General features: G+C 47.2%; 1 protein-coding gene across 2 annotated transcripts in view; it reads left to right on the forward strand.

Moving 5' to 3' along the window:
- The first annotated feature begins 49 nt into the window (after positions 1-49).
- Positions 50-21869, forward strand: part of LTBP2 (latent transforming growth factor beta binding protein 2) — a 134825-nt gene continuing 113005 nt past the window's right edge. Inside the window, exons 1-2 of one of the 2 annotated variants that reach the window (XM_076003865.1) lie at positions 50-5060; positions 6181-21869. The exon at positions 6181-21869 is cut by the window's right edge and continues 15713 nt beyond it. The gene's annotated coding sequence lies outside the window, so the exon portion shown is untranslated. The other variant, XM_012742037.3, reaches the window with a different exon arrangement.

Genomic DNA, 21869 nt, shown 5'->3' on the forward strand with positions numbered 1-21869 from the left:
TGGTCGGCTTAGGGTAGAGTGTACACCTAGATCCCTGGCCTGTCCCATCCTTTCCCTTTCACCCTTCCATGATTGCTGTCCATGGTGCCAGGCAGGGCCCCTGTGCTCTTCTTCCCAAATAGCCATCAGGCAGGGATAGCAGGGTGACAAATGTTTGTGCTCAGCTCCTGAAGAAGAAACCAGCTTGACAATAGAAGAGGATATTTATTCTTACCAATCTTTAAACATTAATTTGGTGTTTTACTACCTAAGAAATTCAGTATAGAAAATTTGGAAATAATGGGCAAGGCACGGTGGCTCACACCTGTAATCCTAGCTCTTTGGGAGGCTGAGGTGGGAGAATCATTTGAGGCCAGGAGTTTGAGACCAGCGCGAGCAGGAGCGAGACCACATCTCTACTAAAAATAGAAAAATTTAGCTGGACATGGTGGCATGCACCTGTAGTTCCAGCTACTCAGGAGGCTGAGGTAGGAAGATTACTTGAGCCTAGGAGTTTGAGGTTGCAGTGAGCCATATGACACACTGTACTCTAACCCAGGCAATAGAGCAAGACTCTGTCTCAAAAAAACAAAACAACACAACAAAATTCTATCCTAACTGTACATTTTTAGGGTTATTTACAGTAGGGTTATTTACATCTTTTGTACTTGCTTCTCTTGTGGCTTTTAATAGGTCACTATGAACATTAATCATTGATTTCAGGCCATCACAAATTCCTTCTTAAGACTCAAGAGGATGGTTGGTTTGTTCTTGAATTTAAACATTAAATACTAGATTCAACGTCTTCTACACTGTTGCCTCTGAGCCATTGCAGATAGAGCTGTCAAACCTCTGCCAGCCACACTTCTCTTAGGGCTACAATAGAGGTTCTCCAGCAAGTGGCTTGAACCTTAAAGGACTCCTTCCCTCTACTTTGGCTTCACTTAGACCTTAAAGTATAATAGACCAATTCCTGATACCCTATAATACTTTTATTATAAGATTCTAAAATTCTCCTTTTATTTTGAGATGTAACATGCACAAAGGGTATACAAGCATGTACAATTTGAGTAATTTTAAAGGAAATGCACATCCAGGTCAAGAAATAAAACATTGCAGCACTGCAGAGCACAGTCTCATCCCATCCCTCTAGAGCAGGCGTCCTCAAACTACGGCCCACGGGACACATGCCACCTGCCTAGGACATTTATCTGGCCCACCAGCTGTCCTACTTAGCAGCCGACATCCTGGGCCCACAGTGTGCACTCTCCAACGGTCTGAGGGACAGTGAACTGGCCCCCTGTTTAAAAACTTTGAGGACCCCTGCTAGAGGTAACTATTATCCTGACTTGTAATTATTTCACCAATCCCCTTTTCAAACAGCCTGTCCCAAAATTAACAGTGGGGAGGGAGGAAATTGCCCATGTAGTCTCTTGATAAGACTCTAACCAAGATTAGTTTCTCCATAGTAATTACTAGAGCTCACAGTTGGTTTGAAAACTCTTCTGAGACCAATGTTGCCCCATGAGAATCTATTAATAGTGTATACTTCCTGTAAGGTAGGTCTTATTTTCTCTGTTTTACACAAGATACAGTTGAGGCACAGAAAGGATAAGTAACTCCCAAAGTTCCTTAGCTAGTAAGTGGTAGAGCTGTATTTGAACATGGGTCTGTTTCACGTCAGAGCCCAAACTCCATGTTTCTGGTTTGTCTCTCACAGATTAGTTTAGACTAAAACAGCCCAGGCGCTGGGCCACCATGCTTGCTGACTCTGCGTCCTGTTTGCTGTTCACTTGGTGATCCTTGTGTGACAGATGAGTACTTCGTACCTTGGCTTACCTATCAGTCACTTGGGGATTTGGGATCTATGGGGAGAAGGCCCTACCCATCCAGGGTAGAGAACTTGTAAGAGATACAGCTGTTGGAAGGAGCTTTAAAATCTTGCATGTGGAAAGTTCTATAGAATACCAGCTAATGACTTGAGTGAAGTGATTTATAAGTTTAAATGAATCCTAGATAAAGAATACAAGATATCCTTGAGGATATAACTGAGGGGAAAAAATCCTGAAATTTTAATATCCACTTTGGTGAAAGATCCATAAGTTTCATGCAAATGAAATAATTGGAATGAGGTCAGACATACTCCACAATACCCTGATGTTTATATCTGGTAACTGTCTGCAGAAAGAGACTTATTTGAATAAGTTTTTTGACTCTAAACTCTGCTTACACGAAACACAGAACCATTTGGCAAAGGCCAAATTCCTGGTGGATATCTCACTGAGGAAGCAAAACATTTTTTGAAATGCCAGAGTTAAAGGGAGATACACACATACCCCAAACAAGACTGTGATTCTATTGCAACTATAAGCATAGTATTCTCTCTAAGATGAGGGGTTTCTGTACCTCTCTTGTATGAAATCACTGTTTCTACAACCCCCACTTTACCTGCATTGTGGATTTGCACATGAAGGAAACTTTCTGAATCTTCTCATCCTCTGCAGACCATCAATGTTCCCTCTCTCCTAAGAACTCCCACTTGAAGGAGTTGCCAAGACATTCCTCTCTTTGCCCGTTAGCAAAGTCAGGGATATCAGAGAACTGGCTTCAGCAAGCCAGCTGAAGAGCCTTTGATGGTTTTTATGTTATGTTGAAAACAAAATGTGTTAATGTGTAAGGGGAAGATTATGTGTGTGTCATCACTTTGTACTAGGTCTCCTAAGTCCAGTCCTACTCCAAGTTATCATTTCATTTCCTATAAATGTACTTCTCCCCTCCCATTCTGATGTTTCTGCTCCATCACTGGATCTGTGGCCTTCCTTTTTCCTTTAGTTCTGTGTATCTTCACATTTCAGCAAGTATTTCCTGTGTATCAGCCACTATCCCTAGAGAGCTAGGGACACACAAGATAGAATGTGATCCCTGCCTCTGAGCAGCTCACTGTCTTATGGGGAGACAGACATATAAACAATCTATTTTCCTTACAGTTTCCTTCCCCTGAGGGTTGGGCACCCAAACCCATCACCATTCACCCCTCAATAGTTTCTAATGTTTAATGACGGCGGGGAGGGGCAGGCAGAATTTCTGTTTATGTATTTGGAGACTTTCCATATTATAGAGTAACGGCTGCAAGTTAAATTTGTCTAGCTCCCTACCCAAAGGGAGGGAAATTACTCTCCCTGTTGACTTTCAGAGAAGAATGAACCCTTGTAAAAGATGGATTCCAAATCAAGAGACTCAAAGAACAATCCCCTCATTTTGCCATAAATAGGCCATCACCTAGGCAGGTCCCAGGACAGGCTGGAAAAGGGGACTCGGGGATCTTAGGGCCCACTCTCCCTTTAGTCTGCTCTCCCAGACAAAGCAGACCTGAGGTGTTGACTTTGGCAGTGTGTGCTGGCCAGTAGCCTGCAGCTTAGTGAATGAAATTAAAATCTTGAGTAGATGGGGAGAGGAAGTAATCTCCAACACTAATAGCAATCAGAAGGGTTTGTACTATGGTCAGAATAATTAGGGAGTGGCAGAAGAAAGTCAAAGGAATGCCATTTCCATTAAACCTAGAGGCATGAAATGGCAAATCAACTTCATGAACAGCCATGAAGTTGGTTGGTTGTGACCACTATGGGTGGAAACACTGAGCTTTGGTCCAATTCCTTTAATGTTAATCAGATCCAGAAAATTGGAGTCTCTGATTCTCTCTCTCTCTATTATCTGCTGCAGCTGACAAGTATTCCTCTCTGGGGTTTGGGCAGACCTTAAACTTGATTCCCCAGGCTTCTGACTTGGATCACAGCTGGGTGGGGCTTAGGTCAGGCCATTGCTTTTAGGAAAATCAGCTCTTCCTTTAGGTTACCTTTCTCAAAGGTATTTTTCTTCTGAAACTTTGTTAATTATAATGGCAACTTGTGCCTCCTCAAAAAGTCAAAGCAGTGAAATTAAACTTGGATGTTTTATATATCTAGCATTTGATATCACAGTCCAGGTATACAGATGTGTTGCTGGATCCTGGCAGGCTCATGTGTGCAGCCCTGGAGGTGGTTGTGGGTCAACAGCCAACCATCTGCATGCTCCACAGTGGTTCTGATTTCAACAATTCTGACCTGTTACCCCCTAAACCTTGAAAATTCTATTATATTGGCATCCAGGCCATGTCTTACAAGACTCTCACACCCAGAATGAGCACAAAACTCTTTTGTCAGACTGTATGTTGAGTTTTGACTCCAAAAATGTCATTGTGGGTTAGCTATATAGAGGGAATAAAAAGTAAAACTCCAGTCTTAACTTTTGGGGGTAAGTTTGGGCTTACAGCTTGGCATGGTGGAAAGAAGGGGCCAAGATAGTGGTTGGCAAAAGAATATGGAGAACTTTGGGAGCAGAGCCAGAGACTGAGGATTGAAGCCCAGGAAAGTTTGGCACAAGCAGCAGCTGGGTATTTAACCAGGAACATTCACTCTTATTTTTCTCAGCCTTGGCAGTAGGTCAGAGCAACAAGCAATTCTCCCAGGGTCCACATCCTTCCTATTGTCTCCACCCCAGCCTCATTGTCCCAAACATCTGCTTCAAATTTGGGCCTTTGCCTTCTCACTTGATTCCTGTACCAAACTGTAGGTGGTACAGGTGGGGACAGGAAAGAAGAAGAGGAAGACTCTGGGAGAAGCTGCTTACAGGTTTAGTTTCAGGTCCTGCATAAGGAGTAAGGTTCTGACCTATGTTTTTAAAAGCATGAGCTTTTAAAATGTGATCCACACCTGTAGTACCAGCTACTCAGGAGGCTGAGGCAGGAGGATCACTTGAAGCCGGGAGTTCAAGGGTGCAGTGAAGTATGATCATGCCTGTGAATAGCCAGTGCATTCCAGCCTGGATGACATAGTGAGACCTTGTCTCTTAAAAAAAAACATATATATCACTAAAATCTAAGTGAGTTGTTTCACTTCCTGGGTAAAGGTAGCAACCCAAGGGAGAGAATTGGGACCAGCCAAGGAAGTCTTTGGGCCATCTCATGGCCTGCTTTTCAAAGGCAGCTGAGTCAACTCCAGAGTTAGCAAACTGAAGTGATTAGTTCCCACAACGAGCAATTGGAGGTGCTAATGAGGTATTAAACACCACTTCTCCAGCTAGCAGCTGTGCATAAACAGAAACAGACACAGTGAGTCAGAGCAGTGAAACCAGCCTGGACCTGAGGTGGCCAGGAGAGAAGCAACAAGCCCGTGCTAGCAGTTAGTCGCAGCACCCTCAACAGTCTCTCTAGGAGAAATTTAGAAGTTTCTCTAGCATTTGCCCTGAAATCTCACTCCATTTTAAGTGACAGAAAATACCCCAAGGTAAAATACTGGAAAGCCTAAGACCTCTTGTAAATAATAGCTGGCCTGGCGCCCGTGGCTTGTAATCCTAGCACTCTGGGAGGCAGAGGCGGGAGGATTGCTCGAGGTCAGGAGTTCGAAACCAGCCTGAGCAAGAGTGAGACCCCTGTGTCTTCTAAAAATAGAAAGGAATTAATTGGCCAACTAAAAATATATAGAAAAAATTAGCCGGGCATGGTGGCACATGCCTGTAGTTCCAGCTACTTGGGAGGCTGAGGCAGAAGGATTGCTTGAGTCCAGGAGTTTGAGGTTTCTTTGAGCTAGGCTGATGCCACTGTACTCTAGCCAGGGCAACAGAGTGAGACTCTCTCTTTCTATCTCAAAAAATAATAATAATAATAGCTAACATCTAATGCGGACTTACTCTGTACCCTGTTCTAAACAGTTTGCCTGTGTTAACTCATTTAATATTCACATCAATCTATAAATATGCTACAGACAGTTATTCCTATTTTACAGGTGAGGAAGCTGAGGCACAGAGAAGTAATTTGCCTAAGATTACATGTCCAATGGATGAGTCTAGGCGTCAAGTTGGCCCCAATACCTTTTCTTATACAGTATCAAAGGAGGTCGAGTTTGGGGGCAATCAAGTCAAATCCAGAGAACCCTGGTAAGAGACTTGCTAGTGTTGTGTTAATCCTCCAAATCAGGAAGACATTGTGTGGGTCTCTGACTTCTGGAACCACAGGGAGCCAGTCTGGCAGGCACTTCTCCATCCAGTCCTACCACTCTGTGCTTGCTGAGGTTTTTGCTGCCCATTCAGGGCAGAGGTTGTGCTTTCCATCTCCCCCTCCAGGGCAGGAGGTGCCCCTCCGTCTCCCAATCCAAATAAGCTGGGGAGGTGCCTCAGGGAGTTGGCCAGCATCCAGGCCCCCAATGAGGAGGAAGAGGAGCTAAAGGGCAAGAGCTGGCCAGGCCTGTGGGCTACCAAGAGACCCATTAAACTTCAAAGCGGAGGGCTGGAGCCACGCCCATCACTTGGCTGGAAATTTGGGTCCCTCAGTTGACGTATCAGCTCACCCTGATGGGCCTCTGCCTTGCAGAGAAGCAACTGTCTGGGTAGTGACAGGCTGCAGGCCTCTTGCAGCTGCAGCTTCCAGGGCTGAGCCAGAGCCCACTCTGTGGGAGCAGTCCCTTTCCACTAACAGAGAAAAGTGTGCTGGCAGGAGGTTCTAGGAGGCCTACCTGACTGGGCCAAAGACCCAGGGACAGCAGCTCTGAAGCCTGGCCAGCTTTCAGTGAACATCGTCTGAATCAGCTCAGCTCATGCCTGCCTTTATTCCTTATGTTGTGCAGTCTGCGAGGAATACGGCCCATCTTGTCCAACTTCCCATCCATCCTTCAAACCCAGCTCTTGTCATGGGATATGAGGATTAAATAAGAGAATTTGTGAGAAGTGCTAGCACAGTGTCTGACACATACCAAGCTTAAAAAAAAGGGTTAGTTGTCAAATTATTAGGAATAATGGTAAGCCATTGTCCACAGCTGTTATGTTGTAGATTTGAATGTGAAAGATCTGGGTTCAAATCTTGACCTTGCCACTTCCTAGTTGTGTATTCTTGCATAAATTGCTTAGTCTCTCTTTAACTGGGAAATACTGATTCTAACATATACAACAGCATACCCCAGAGATGAGAGCATGAAGCTCAAATGAGGTAACAGATGTCAAAAATATAAATGCTAACATTGCCTCTCCCACTTCACCGGCTCACATTGGTCACTGGCCTTGCCTGGCCCAGTTGTAGCTACATCCCTTTGCCCTTCCATTTATCAAAAACAAACCTGGAATTTTTTCAGAGGAAATGTGGTTTAAAAATTAAGAGGTTAATGGCTATGAAAGCTATAGTTTAAAAAAGAAAAAAATAAATATAATAAAAACTAAGGGGTTAAATTAAAACAAGAAAATGCAGATGAGGAACAATTGGGCTTATGGAACCCTGATGCCTCCTGCTATTAGGTCCAACCTCCGGGACCAAACTCACTGTCAGCCATGAGCTGTAACCCCCATTTACTGTCCCTCCTCAGCCTTGCCTGGTGGTGCCATGGCAAGGTCTTGGGGCACCAAGGAAAAAGAATGTCCAGAACAATACTGAGCTACTCTCCTTCCTTACACACAAATGGGATGTGGCTAAAACCCACAGGCCTTAAGATATTATGTGCCCAAGCCTCACAACAAGTTCAGTTACCATGTGCCAATTTCCTGAGAAGCTAATGAGACTTACACTTAGGGTGCCTTACCTGCGTGAGCTCCTTCCAAGGTCATATATTTTTCCCAAAGTCATAGTTTATAGTAGTTGCTTACATTAAAAAAGATTTAGCTGTATCTGGATACAGCAGCATGAGCCTATAGTCCTGGGTACTTGAGAGGCTGAGGTGGAAGGATTGCTTGAGACCAGGTGGAGTTTGAGGCTATAGTGTATTATGATTGCACCTGTGAATAACCACTGCACTGCAGACTGGACGACATAACTAGATTCCATCTTGTCAAAAAGAAAAAAAGAATGTTAACTCTAGTAGGTCTCCTGATCTCTATATCACACCTCCTCCCTTCCTGTCACGCAGTGATGGGATGGCTGTGTAGCATCTGGGGGTATGACTAAGGGAATTTGAGTTGGGAATACATTCGGTTGGATCTTCTGTAATATGTTTATTTGGTTATGTTGAGAAAAGAAAACATTTAGGTTATTTGTAATTATATTGTGTAATGTATTTATTGCTAGACATCCTGATTATAAATGGCTTACAGGAATATTTCCACCTCATACCATGCTGATTCACCTGACATAGTGACAGGTGCATGGCTGGCAGCTGTCACATCTGGGACCCATAAGGATGAGGATAGGAGAAACAAGAGTTGAAATGTATGGAGCCAGCAGCTAGTCTGTGAAAAAATCTTCCAGTCTTCAGAGAAAGTATATTGATGTTTTTTGTTGCCTGAAGCTTACGTAAATTTTGGGATCCCCCTTTAAGGAAAAGAATACAAAATTAGGTATGAAGGAGAATATTTCTTTGGAATAAGAAAAAAATTCACAACAATTCATAAAATTTAAAAAGCTGGAAAATATCACAAATATTATAAAGTCCAGAAGATTAATTCAGACCAGCATCTGGATCTGGGCCTGCCAGCTGCGTATGTATCTCTGTCCCATATAGGTCTACCATGCCCCTTCTGGTGGGATATGGAAGGAGGGGGCACTACAGGATGAGCTTCAGGATGACCATTGGGGTTCCCAGGAATACAGAAAGACGGCAGTCATTACTATGAACGTTATGCCATTTCTTGACATCCTGTGCAGGTTCCTGGAGGGAGGACACAGAGTCCTGAAGCCAGCAGGTTGGTTTCCTGAATTGAGAGCTGAGAAATACACGCCAGGGGCCATCCAGAGGTGCTGGCCTTTGCCATGTTCAAATTCAAGGAGCACAGATTTCCTCAGAGGGCTATTGTGTTGTAGTCAAATTTGGGACAACTTGCCTTGGCCAGAGGGTGGCTCTGCAGGAAGACAGGGTCACACAGCTTAGGAGACACCGCCTAATGTTTACTTGGCATTTCCCAGTGTCTTCAGATGTGTTTCCCAAAAGCAGACCCAGCGACAAGGATTTGTGTGAAAGTGGTGATTTCTTAGGAATCTTCCCAGGAGTGGGGGAAGGGGACTGGGAAAAGAAAGAGGCCAAGCAAGGATACCAAGCAAAAGGCTATGGAGGGTAAATGGCTCAGTCTGCAGGGAGCTCTGGAGATGGAGAAGGTATTTATACCCTCACACCCAGAGTCATTGTTCAGGGGCTGCTGTGGGGGCTCAGGGAAGTAACCTCCCAGGCAGGCCTACCCTCCATGCAAGTGACCAAAGCAGGTTCCAGCAACTTGCAGTCAGCACCCTGACAAAGAGATGTAGGTGCTGGCTGTTGGGAGTGAACCATGTGTCCTGAAATGATATGGGATCTGAGGACATGTGACAGAGCATTGACAGCATTGGCTATCTCCATGCGCTGACTGCTGGTAGCTACTTTGGCTATGTGGTCCTCTTTAGTGGTTTATTATTAATACTAGTTATTATGTATTGACTATCTCATTGACAAAGTAGCCCTGTTATCACCCCCATTTTACAAGTGAAGAAACTGAAGCTCAGAGACAGCTGCTGTGACCTTCCCAAGGTCTGCAAGATCTCTCAGCTGCAAGGCACTCTCCTAGGTCTTCTGAACATTAGTCCAGGTCTCAGCACCTGTCTGTTTCCTTCATGAGTGGAGGCACCCTGCCTGGTTTGTTCACCACTCACACCCACTGCCTAGCATAGTGTCAGCCGTGCATGTAAAAGGTGCTCAATGCATGGAGAATTCCAGAACCAAGAGCTTAATTAGCCACCACACTACATACCAAGCCTTGGGGAGGCCACAGCTTATGATGTGGTACTGCAGTGATGTCCCCTCACTGCCAGGCCAGTGCTGGGGACACCAAGGTGCCTGTGGACCTGGAATGAAAGCCTACTGGAAAGAGAAGACAACTCCAAGCAGAAACTTGGCAAGTGCCAGGGAGATGGGCCCCAGCTGCATTCCAGCAGCATCCTCATTCATATCTGCACAAGCATTTGCAAAATTGCCCTCTAAAAGGTTCCAGTCTCTTGGGAATGGCAACATTCTATTTTTAGATGGTTTTCAGTGTGTCTCTCAAGTTCCTCCCAAAAGTTGTTTAGCATTTACAGCCTGTGTACAAGTTTAAAATCAATTTGTGAGATTGCTAGTTGCCTTTGGAATGTGCCACAAATGGTCCTGAGCCTGAGAGCTCAGAGGGCTGTGGACAGACCCATAAAGGAAAATAAGACAACTGGATATGGGGCCCATATCAAATGGATAAAGTATTTAGATTGTATACAACCCAAAGAAAAAGCACAATTGTTTTTAGAGGGTGTTTGAGGTTGAAAGGGAAGGGCTGCCCCCAGCTCTTTGGAGGAGGATACAAAAGTGGCTCTATTCTGTGCTGTCTGACTGTACACCTGGGTTTGTGTCCTTGGAGGAAGTAGTGACCATGGTACAGAGACAGCTGCTGTGACCTGCCCAAGGTCTGCAAGGTGCTCTCCTAGGTCTTCTGAACATTAGTCCAGGTCTCAGTACCTGTCTGTTTCCTTCATGAGTGGAGGCACCCTGCCTGGTTTGTTCAGCACTCACACCCACTGCCTAGCATAGTGTGAAGCGCACATGTAAAAGCTGCTCAATGCCTGGAGGATCCAGAACCAGCTGTGCTGCCTCTCCCTGGTACTCAGGAGGGAGGGAGGAGATGTCACACTGAATGGGACCTAAAGCTGTGTAGGGGCTGAGGCAGAGCTATTCTTGCAGGCTTTGGAGCTCCAGGCTGGTTGCCACCTGCTCTTCCCAACTCAGATTAAATATCAAGACCTATGAGAAATTCCTGGCTTCAGCCTGCCCAGGCCTCTCTGGCTTGAAATTGCCTTCATGGAACTGGGGCTGCTGTCTGCCCTTGGCCTGTTCTTCCTGTTCCTCACCCCAGGGGGTCAAGCTGATTGGCAGACTTATCCAAGCATGGAGGGTAGGGGCACTGGCCTTGGGCAGCAGCCAGGAAGAGGGAGGGAGAGAGAGGCAGAGACTGAGGACAGACATGGAGTCAGAGAATGAGAGTGAGAGACAGAGTAAAGCAGGCTGTGACATAAAGACAAAGTGAAAGAGAGAGAGAGAGGCCAGCAGAGAGATCAGACATATCCTGTAAGAGTGCTAGAGAAGAAGTGCTTTGCGGTACAGAGGGAGGGTGAGAGGGAGAAGGCGACAGCTGAGCAGACTGGGCTCTTAGCTGGGTCTCCCACGGTGCCTGGGTGCAGCCTTGCCCATCAGCCTTCTGCAGCAGAAGGCATGGGCGTGTTCTCCAAGGTGGCCGTTAGGCACTGGAGCAGGGACTTTTCAACCTCCCCACATCTGCTTCCCATCTGCATCCGCACTCATGGCGGATTTACATCCCAAGGTTTTCTCGCCAGAGCCACAATCCATTCAAAACAAACCATGGCTTTTCATTTGTAGCTGCAAATCCATGGAGTCATCCATAGCTATATTGGGTTGCCTGAGGCCCCACAGGACTCCCGGCAGCGCCTATGTGGAAACCAGGGATGGAGAGTGGGTGGTGGAGTAAAAAGGGGAGTCATCTTTGGGGAAAGACAAAGGCCTTCTGGGTCTGACCTGTGGAGGACTTGAGACCTTGCTGAAGGGCTTTGGGAAGCACCCCAAGTCCCCTGGACCTCCCAGGTCCTTCCCCAGAGGCTGCACCTGGTGTGCTGGTGACACGGCCAATTTGTCCTTCCTGGATCTGGGAAGTGGATACTGAAACAGAGCCCCTAGCAGCCAAGCCACGTCAAAGCAAGATGCACCATGTCCTTGAAAATGACTCTTGTGTTTTTTTTTTTTTAAAAAAAAGCTTTTAAAAGCTAATGAATGGGCTCTCTAAAAGAGCCCAAGCCTCAATTTTTATGCAAACACAAGGCTGAGACACCTGGTGGCATCTATTTCCTTCCTGTGGTAGCTGCCCCATCCTACCCACCCTTGGTTCAGGCCCCACCCACTCCAGAGCTTTTTGTCCCTTCTGCCCCTCCACCCCAGGCCTATTACTGCCTCTCCTCATTAGTCTATTCATTTATCTGTTCATTTACTCACTCATTTCACCATTCATTCAATAATCCATTTATCGAACCACTCATTTCTTCATTCTGCGCTTACTAAGCACTGTGCAAGGCTTACAGTCCAAAGAAGCAAGTCTTATAATGAGTGAAAGTTAGCTTGAGAGGAGTTAGAGAACAGCACAAGAAATGTCATAAGTCAACCTATGATTAAGTGGCTTAGACAGTAAATTCTCTAGAATTTTGGAGAAGGGATGTGGAAATCTTCCCAAAGGAAGTGAGAGTTTAATTTCTCCTGGTCTGCCCTCAGGACACAGTTTTCTAACAGGACACGAAGGTGGGAGAACTCAAACATCTTGGAGTCTGCCTTGCAGTTGTTCAGGCCTGGATTTACAGGAAGACACTAGAGACAGGAGATTAGGCGATAAAAGGGACTCTGTAGGATGTGGTCCTCGGTGTGACTCCTGAGGTTGAGGTTGGCATTGTCCTGTTGGCCATCTGAGTCTAGGCTTTGGCCCCTCGGTCCCCTGGAGAGGAGGAGGCAGGGCCACGAGAGGCAAAACTGAGGGCGGGAAATTCAGCGAGACTTGCCTGGGAAGAAGAGGCTTGGACAGAAGAGTTTGGGAGGGAAGGCTCCAGCTCTGTGGAAGATGGGGCCGGGGTTTCCTTAGGAGCAAGTCAGGGGTGGGTGGGAAGTAGGATGGAGTGTGTTGGTGTTGGGATGTGTGTGTTTTACACTGAGGGCAAGGCAGGAAACTAAGTGCTAGAACAAGACCAGGGGCTCAGGATAGGCTCCTGCTTCCTGCTCAGGTGTCAGCGTTCTGAGGGATGGAAGTAAGCTCTGGACTCTTTCAGTAATAAGACAGAATTTAGGCCGGGTGTGGTGGCTCACGCTTGTAATCCTATCACTCTGGGAGGCTGAGGTGGGTGGATTGCTCAAGGTCAGGAGTTCGAAACCAGCCTGAGCAAGAGTGAGACCCTGTCTCTACTGTAAGTAGAAAGAAATTAATTGGCTAACTAATATATATAGAAAAAATTAGCCAGGCATGGTGGCCCATGCCTGTAGTCCCAGCTACTCGGGAGGCTGAGGCAGGAGGATTGCTTGAGCCCAGGAGTTTGAGGTTGCTGTGAGCTAGGCTGACGCCACAGCACTCTAGCCTGGGTGATAAAGCGAGACTCTGTCTCAAAAAACAACAAAAAAAAGAGGGAATTTATTGGCTTGTGTAACTGAGAAGTCCAACATAGGATGAACTTCAGGCCTATTGATTCGGGGGCTTGAACAACCCATCAGGACTTTTCTCTCCACTCTTGGCTCTGCCTTCAGTGGTGCTGGCTTTGTTCTCAGGCCACATCCCTCACTGCCCTGTAGCTCTTAGCTCACCTGGTTCTTAGCAGGAGGAGCCCCAGCAGCAAAAATCTTGCTGGTGCTGATTGGGTCATGTGTCCTTGTCAGAACCAACCATTGTGGCTAGGGCAATACAATGCTTTGATTGGCTAGTGCCTGATCACCTGATACCAATGGGTGGTTCCCAGAGGAAAATGGATACTTATTCCAGGAGAAAGTGAATGGTTTTGCTGGATGACAAAAATGCAACTGTCCCCATCCATTCACTACTGTCTTTAAAAGTAGTGCAGTCTTTTGTATGGTAGACTATTTTTATTCCAGGAGAATGTAAGGTGGGAGACAGCAGTGACGACGTCTCTTTTGTTCACTGCTGAGATGCCAGGACTCACAACACTGCGACGTTGATGCTCAGTAAACAATTGCTGAATAAATTTAGCAGGATGAGCTCCTTGCTGGAAATGCCAGACTCCTGCCTAATGGTTATTGAATGTTTACTTGTACCATGGACTGTTCTAGGAATAATACATTTTTAAAATCAGTCATTCCACGATCTCATGGCAAGTACTGTCATTATCACCTGCATGTTACTGATTTACTGATGGGGAAACTGAGGCATGGGGAGGTTACAAGGGAAGCAGCTGTGAGGATTCAGATGCAGGCAACTGTCTCCAGCACATGCACTCAAGCACGACCTCATATTGCTTGGTGGATGTGGAAACTCCCTGAGTCCAGTGTTCAGGGCAAGCTGATTCTCCAGACAATGTTTCCATGGACACAGTTTCCTTTGTCTTCAGGGTAAAAGTTTCTCTGACTTTCCTTGATGCTCACAGAGCAGTGGAGGCAAGTGATTTGATGGTTCATCTGAACGTCTCCTGTTCCTCCGCCCAGCTGAGAATTGAATTAGATACAGCTTCCTAGTTGGGGAATCATAGGAAGGCTGATTCCTTTGAATGTATGGCCTACTTTCTTACTACCATTCATTCATTCAAGGTGAGTCTGGAACATCTGTATCAGAGAATAAAGAAGTGCTTAGAGGGGTGGGCATATGGAAAGGACACAACAGCCAGTGTGTAGAAGCTCCTGGTCACTGGAACAATTTAAGCAAGAACATAAAATAATCATAATATTCTATTATAACCCATGGGATAAAATAAATACCCATGAGTCCTTACTGACATAAATAATTAAATAAAAATAAATGGAAATGAAGGAACATCTTTCTTTACACAAGAATTTCAATTAATAAATGTAGAGGAAAGAGATAAATATGAATTCACCATTAGCCAAACACAACACTAACATTTGTCATAGGCAAGATCCACCAGTAATGGGTGCTAAAATCAGTGGGAGAAAGTTTGAGGAGAATCAGTATATTTAAGTATTCCCAAAATATCTCCTTCAAGATATTTGTTAATTAAAGAAGGAAGGATTAGAGTGGAGAGAAAGTGCAGAAATATGGAAGACACAAGCTTGCACCAAATGATCAGGGTTAACATCACCGTAATAAGACATGTCAGCATCATGCACCCCTGAGATAATGCCCCAAGAAGCACATATTGTCACTTCTGTGATATTCTTCCCCCAAATGCGTAGCTTTAATCCAGTCATGAGAAAACAGCAGACATACCCAAGTTGAAAGACAGACTACAAAATAACTGAGGAGTACTTATCGAAAGAGTCAAGGTCATGAAACACAAGGACAGACTAAAGAGCTGTCACAGATTAGAGGACACTAAAGAGACCCAACTAGAACTAATGCTATGAAGGATCCTGGAACAGAAAAAGGACATTAGGGAAAAAACTTGGGAAATCTGAAAAGCGTCTGTCATTTAGTTGACAGTCGTATACTGTTAATTTACCCATGTTAATTTGGTTATGTAAGCTATTAATAATATTAGGGGAGGCTGGGTGATGGGTGTATATATGAATGCTCTGTGCTGGTTTTGCAACTTTCCTCCAAGTCTACAATTATTTCAAAATGAAAAATTGAAACATGTATTTATTGAGCACCTACTCACTGCCAAACACCTGGGATACAGGAACTTAGTTGTACAAAGATAACCCCAACAGGGTCCACTCCTGCTTTCAAGTAGCAGTTTCTCCATCTGTAAAATAGGAATAATATGCTCTCAATGTCATATGGTTGTTTGGGGATTAAATGAGATAATACATATAAGTACTTAGCACCAAAGCCTGGCAAATTGCATGCGTTCAACAAATACTAGCTTTTACTATTTTAGGGTGTCCAAGATGTTTAACATTGCTGGGCACACAGTGAAGTACCCTGAGTCCTGGATTCTACTCCCAGGAGTTGGTGGTCTGTGCTCTGACCTGCTGCAGTCCATTAGTGCAGCCCCACCTTGTCGATTCAGTCGGTAGGTGATGTTGAAAGCAGCTGATGCTGTCTGTTTGGGGACTGTGAACTGCTTCTGGCCCTTATCAGCAGTGCAAAGGGGGCCAGGTTACAGCCACGCTTAATGAGGACAACAGGAGCTTGGCGGCTGCCAGAGGGCAGTGGAGCGTGGGAGCACCAGCCCCTCCTCTGGAGGAGACACTGTCTGCCCCGGCTTTTGGCTGATGTGTGGTGTGAGATCTGACTTCCGCTCTTCAGTTTTCTTTTTAATAGAGAGTAACTTTCCCTATCTCGGGCCCTCGCCACTCGCTATCCAGGCCAGCCTCTAACTTGGAAATGGGATTTGAGATTCTTGGAAGCTCCCTTACTCATCAGGCACCCTGTTTTGAAAATTCAAGGTCCCGAGTACTTCCCCATTTCTGTCTTCCTCTCTCCCTTGTCCCATCAGGAGTATCTGTGGCAAGCTAAATAACAGCTGAGAGCGTTACCTGCATTTTATCATTCAATCATTTCTACAGTCCTACAAAGTAGCTCTTATCCATCCCAGAAAGGGGAGCAGAGTCTCAGAGAGGTTCAGATCTTTGCCCAAGATCACAGAGCTAGAATGGGGAGCAGCTAGACTTGGATTCAGGTCTTCTGACATCTGCTCCCCTGTTCTTCTATACCTGCCTTCCTCTGGGGAGGGCTGGCAGGATGGCAGGTGCCTGATGCTCACAGAGCAGTATGTCCAACTAAGGGCAGAGGTGGGAACAAAGGAGGCTACTGTTGCACAATTTTGCTGTAGGCTAGTCTTGGCTGGTGAAACCACCATTCAGACCCCAAGAGGCTTCCCAATTGCCTCTGCCTCCTCCTTTATCTTTGGAACCTTCCTCCAAGCCTGACTTGTAGGGCTGCACAGGGGTCTGCAATGCCTGTGCCACCTGCCTCCCGCTAAGGGGACTCTTGGTTCAGCAGCTGTCTCCAAGCTGGTGGCTGCCTTTGGCTTCTGCCCCAGGAGCTGCAGACAGGCCAGTGGGGGGTCTCCAGAGAGGTCAGACCCCAGAGTTAGCTAAATGAGGACCAGCTAGGTGAGGCAGGAACATGTCAGCCTTCTTGAGCCTCCTGCCATGCAAGCTCCCATCACCAGCTTTCTACTCTACTTCTTGGGGCTGAAGTTGGTGATATATTTCAGGTCCCTCTTCCCTGGACCCCTTCTCCTTGCAGCCCTGCTTTGAGGGCCAGCTGACTGTTCTCTCCAGCCTGTCTGCCCTGTTAGCTGCCCTCCCAGCCCGGTAGTAGCTGTAGATATCAGGAGGCGCCCCCAGTTCCCTAGGGCTTGGGAAAATACCCTACACTTGACCCTGACCCCCCAGGGGGAGAGGAATGTTGAGGCTGGAGCTGAGTGGGATCTGCTGTCCTGGCAGGCAGCCTGTCTGTGCCTCGGGATGAATGATGGGGATGGGCCAAGAGGGTCAGGGACTCTCCCAGCACAGGGGGAAGCAAGGGGCAGCATCTCATCCTTTGGGTCCATCCCCATGCCAGAGCCCTGGGCTGGCTCTTGAGGCTCTCCCCCTCCTTCTTAAAACATTAAGATGTACTGTGTCCTTGGAGCCTGTCCCCAGATCACATTCTCTCCAGGGAGGCTGGGTTAGCTGCCTGGGGTTAACAGGGAGGGCACTGGGGGTGGACGACTGTGGAGTCTTTGCTTCTCATCTGCAGATGGCTGAATTAGTGTTTTCAAGCTGTCTTCTGATAAGCCCTGGGTTCCTCCAAGATGCCTTGGAGGCTGTAAGGCAAAGGGATGTGTGTGTATTTGGCAGAGTTTGGGGAGAGGTGAGGATGGGCCCCTTTTCAGCCACAGTAGCTCATCAGTTTCCCGTTCACATCTTTGATCTGGCCCATGAGGTCCCTGCGCTCTTCCTCCTTTATCTCGCACACCCTGGTGATCTCCCGTGATTTCCTCCAACACAAGTGCTTTCTTACCTTGGGGATTTTTCTCATATCTCCTGCCTGGCCCATTCTCCTCCCTGTCTGTTTTCTTACTTCCTATGTACCCTTCAGGTCTCAGTGCCAATGTCACCTCTTTGGGGATTCCTCCTCCAACTCCCACCCCCAGTTCTGTGTTAGGTCATCTAGCTGCATATGACTCTTTCATAGCTCTACTTCAATCACTTCAATTGTAACGCATTATTGATCTACTTATCAACTTATGTGCTAAATGTCTGTCTCCCCCACTGTAAGCTCAGGTCTGTATTGCATGCAGCTATATCCCCACCGCAGCACCTGGAACACAGTAGGTATTCAGTAAATACTTGTTGGATGCTGAAACACTGCACAAAGGTTTTTGCTGCTTAAAAAAAAAGAGTTGAAAACCACTGCCATAAAGGCTCTCTCAGGCCCCTTCTAGTTCTGCATCCACATCCTTAAAACTTAAATGCAGTTACTTTCACCACCAAAATATTTCTGACCCTCCCCATTAAAACCTCACCTAGCCTTCTTTTAATTTCCAGGGTGCTTAGAAGGGAGCAATGTAGATAGTAATGGGAAGAAAAATAAAGGACTCTGAAGAAAGGTGGGGCAATGGCCCCTTCCACCCACTAGAGAAGCAGGTGGGGGCAGAGAGGACAGCCATGTGCTGAGGAAGGGGGCAGGGCCCAGTACTCAGACCTCCTCTGAGTCTCGTGGGGTTTGCTTGTCTCAGAGCACACCTGTCTCATGTCTATTGAGCTGCCTAACAGGGAAGGGGTGGGCAGCCACTCAGGCCACAGTGACCACGGCTCTCAGGCCAGCTCTTTCCTTGTTTTTGAATCAGTGGCTGACCCTGTGTTGTCCCCAGCATGTTCCAAGCAGCCTGGGAGATTTCCAGGCATGTCTTTTATGGGCCAGATGTGTGTCCACTGGCTGTGAATTCTCGTATGGAGAACAGGTGGGTGGTAATTATTCTAGCAGGAGCCAAGCGTGACTGGAAGCTAAGGAGACAATTCTATCAAGCTGTCAAGAACAAAAACAGTGTTCTCTCCCCAAGCTTGCTTTATAGGGGGAGAGGGAGCTGCAATCCAGGGCTGGAGCAAAAGCCTTGGCCCCTGTGGCAGATTCTGGAGTGTCCTGGAAATTCCCATACCCCCACCCCACCCATCTGCCGCCTCTCTAAATCGACATCCCATGTGTGGTGAGCAGCTGCTGTGTGTATATGCCCAGCACTCTTTCCCCTCCCTCGGATAACAGAAACTCAGTTTTCCTTTGGGGAACTCCAGCTCCCCAATGCCATGCATTCCTGGTGGGGCTGCCAGCCATGGGACTCTCCTCAAAGAGTCTTCTCCCTGCAGGGTGAGCACAGGACCCCAGGTCAATTAAACTCTTCCTGGAGAATTTGAATCTGAGTTGGAGTCACTACCAGCGACAGAAGGCGGTTGGCTTAGGACCATCCAAAGCCAGACAGCTCAGTAGTTTCCACCACCCAGACCCCCAGAGCTGCCCTGGTCCCTGGCTTCCCAGGCCTGGGTGTTGGAAACCTCCTTCAGCACCCTGTATGTTTCCAGTAAATTCTTTTTCCCCACTTAAGTTTGCCAGAGCCAGATTCTATAGCTTGCAACCAAAGCTGATGCATATCCCATATGCTTGTATCCCAGCCTTCTTTTCCAGCCCTCTCTCTCTCACATTCTTCCTGCAAATCCATTTTCACTTCCCACACCCTGAAAACCTTTATGTTCTCTAACCTTTTTCTCCTATCAGGGTCTACTGTCAGGAAAGACTCTACAGTCATTGTTTACACTTCAGAGAAAATGGAAACATTGTCTTTGCTCTCCCACATGTGGATGTAGTCCTGGCCCTATGTCTAAGTGTTGACTGGGTGCCTTTGCCTCTTGTTTCAGGAAGGAAAGCATTTGTGAAGAGGTGGAAGAGAGCTTTCAGGGGACAGAGTGGGCCTTCCCCAAAATACTCTGAAATGAACCCTGACCCTTCTCCTGAGCTGCATTCATCAGTCACTTGCATGCAATGGGAATTGTCTTGTCCCAGAACTGATCTGTTTGGTAGCTGTCCTCCAAGTATTGTCCCTTGATACTCATTAAGTTTTGTCCCCACTGGAGTTACCTGCCTCAAGCTGTAAGATTTTGATTCAGTGCAACTGAGCACTCACAGTGTGTAAGGTTCTGAGCCAGGCATCTGAGGCACAAATGTGTTTAGTAGTTGATATTCACAGTCTGGTGGAGCAAACAGAGCCTATGTGAGCCCGCTTGTCTCCTACCTGAGCTGAATCCCATGGGAATGCTGAGCCAAGTGCCCTGGGCTGCGATTCACCCGGCCTTTCTTGGCTTGTGTATAAATTAGGATTCTTTGGTTGTAAGCAACAACAAGGACTCTGATTAATTTGTACATAAAACATGAGTAGAATTATCAGAAAGATTTTGGGAGCAACCAGAATGGAAATGAGAACTGAACAGGTAAGTATCAAGAAGGCCAGGAATCTGGGCAGCAACATGGCCCTCAGCCCCAGGAACTCCTTGGACCATGTGTGTTTTGGTAGCTACAATGGATGGTTCAATTATAGTTGTGTGTCTTTGCTTTAGGGCCAGACCATTGGAGAGAATTTGAATGGGCCAGCTGGGATAGTGTGCCCTGTGGCAAGTATTGCAACTGGCTGCCCAGTCAGGCGACCTAGAAAAGGAAAGGGCAGTTCCCTAAAGGAAAGTGGGTGCTGGTACCAGAATAAGAGAGAAGGTAGCCTGGGCAGACAGACAAAGCCCACCATAGTTGCTGTGGCCTCAGAGTGTTACACCTCTGCCTGCTGTGTACACCATTGCCTTGTGCTGTTTCCATGGCAACCACAGTTTGAACAAAAGGCTGTAACCAATGAAAATCACTGGGTGTAGAGAGGGCCCAGTCCTCTTATGTTACAGGTGGATAAACTGCAGCCCCAAGAGGGGGAGCAACTTGTCTGTAGTCACAGCCTGGCCTGCCTGGAGGTCTCCCAGCCAGTGCTGAATGAGGGATGCACAGAAGATCAGACTGAATCCACAGGCTCTGCTTCTGGTAGAAATTTTCCATACTAGGTGTGGGATGGTGGTGAGAGTCCATATGGTAGCCATTGGGAGGGGTTACCCTGTGTGTGAAAGGTTAATGCAGATGCTCTATAAATATTTATTCAACTGCCCTGGCCCCATCCCGGTGCTGGGAGGCAGAATTATTAATAGCTCCCCTACACTTCTAGCATGCCCAGGGTCGAAATAGAAATGCCACTCTTGAGTCCCTGGCTCCTGGACCCTGGAGAGGAAAAACCACCTGCTGGGCGACCTGCCCCCTGCACACACAAAAGACAGTCCCAGCTGTCTGTCTGGGGCTGTGTCCAGCTCCTGGCTCTAGTAAGGCTTTCTGAGTTGTCCCTGGGGCTCCCAACATGACCCTTCCTCCAGGGTCTCAAGACAGTCCATGCAGAGGATGTCAGCCAGGCTCAAGTCCCCTTCCCCCACCAGCCTTCCCTTGCCAGGCCTAGCCAGATCCTTGCAGACCCAGTCAAGCTGTGTCCCTCTTGCTGTTTACAGTCTGCATATATCTGTGGCCCTGACAGGGCTGTGTGTACTCATCCTTTCTGCCTGCCCTTATTAACTAAGTCGACTTTCCAGCCTGTGTCTCTGTTCAGCTGCTCTCCTCAGGGCCTGTGGCTGTAGCTGACAAACCCCATGGGACCTTCTTTCTCCCCAGAGTTGGCAGGGTGCCTTTGCAGTTCCTTGGCTCTCTCTCCTCGATGCCATGGACCCTTGGCGTCTTTCTAATCCTCTTGTCCCCAGGAGGTCTTGTTTCAGCCTCATCTGATCAGCCCTCACCTTTCAGCCCCTTCTCCTGGGAGTTCCAGCCTCTAGCTTGAGAAGTCAGGGTTTGGGGAGGGGATGGGCCCTGTTTCCACCTCACTCCATCCTTTCCTGTCCAGCTGGCATGAGGAGGATCTTCCCTGGCTGGCCTGCACACGCTGTGCCGTTTCCGCCTGCTTCCAGCTCATTAGTGCAGGTACGACAGGAGCCAGCTCTGCCTCCTGCCCGACGCTGAGCTCACGGCTCCCACTGCCTGTGCTTCCCACCCAGTCTAGAACACTTGGCACACAGCATGCAGCCTCCCCCCTCTCCTGCCCCTCCTCTGGGGGTTCCTTCTCTCTCTCTCTGGAAGGCTTTCCCTAGCCTGGCTCTCTTTCAGGGTCTGGAAATAGGGATGCCTTTCTTCTTGGGCAGCCTATGGATCTAGCCAAACCTTCC

The sequence above is a fragment of the Microcebus murinus genome, chromosome 6 (genome assembly GCF_040939455.1).
Source record: "Microcebus murinus isolate Inina chromosome 6, M.murinus_Inina_mat1.0, whole genome shotgun sequence".
In the NCBI taxonomy this organism is placed as follows: domain Eukaryota; kingdom Metazoa; phylum Chordata; class Mammalia; order Primates; family Cheirogaleidae; genus Microcebus; species Microcebus murinus.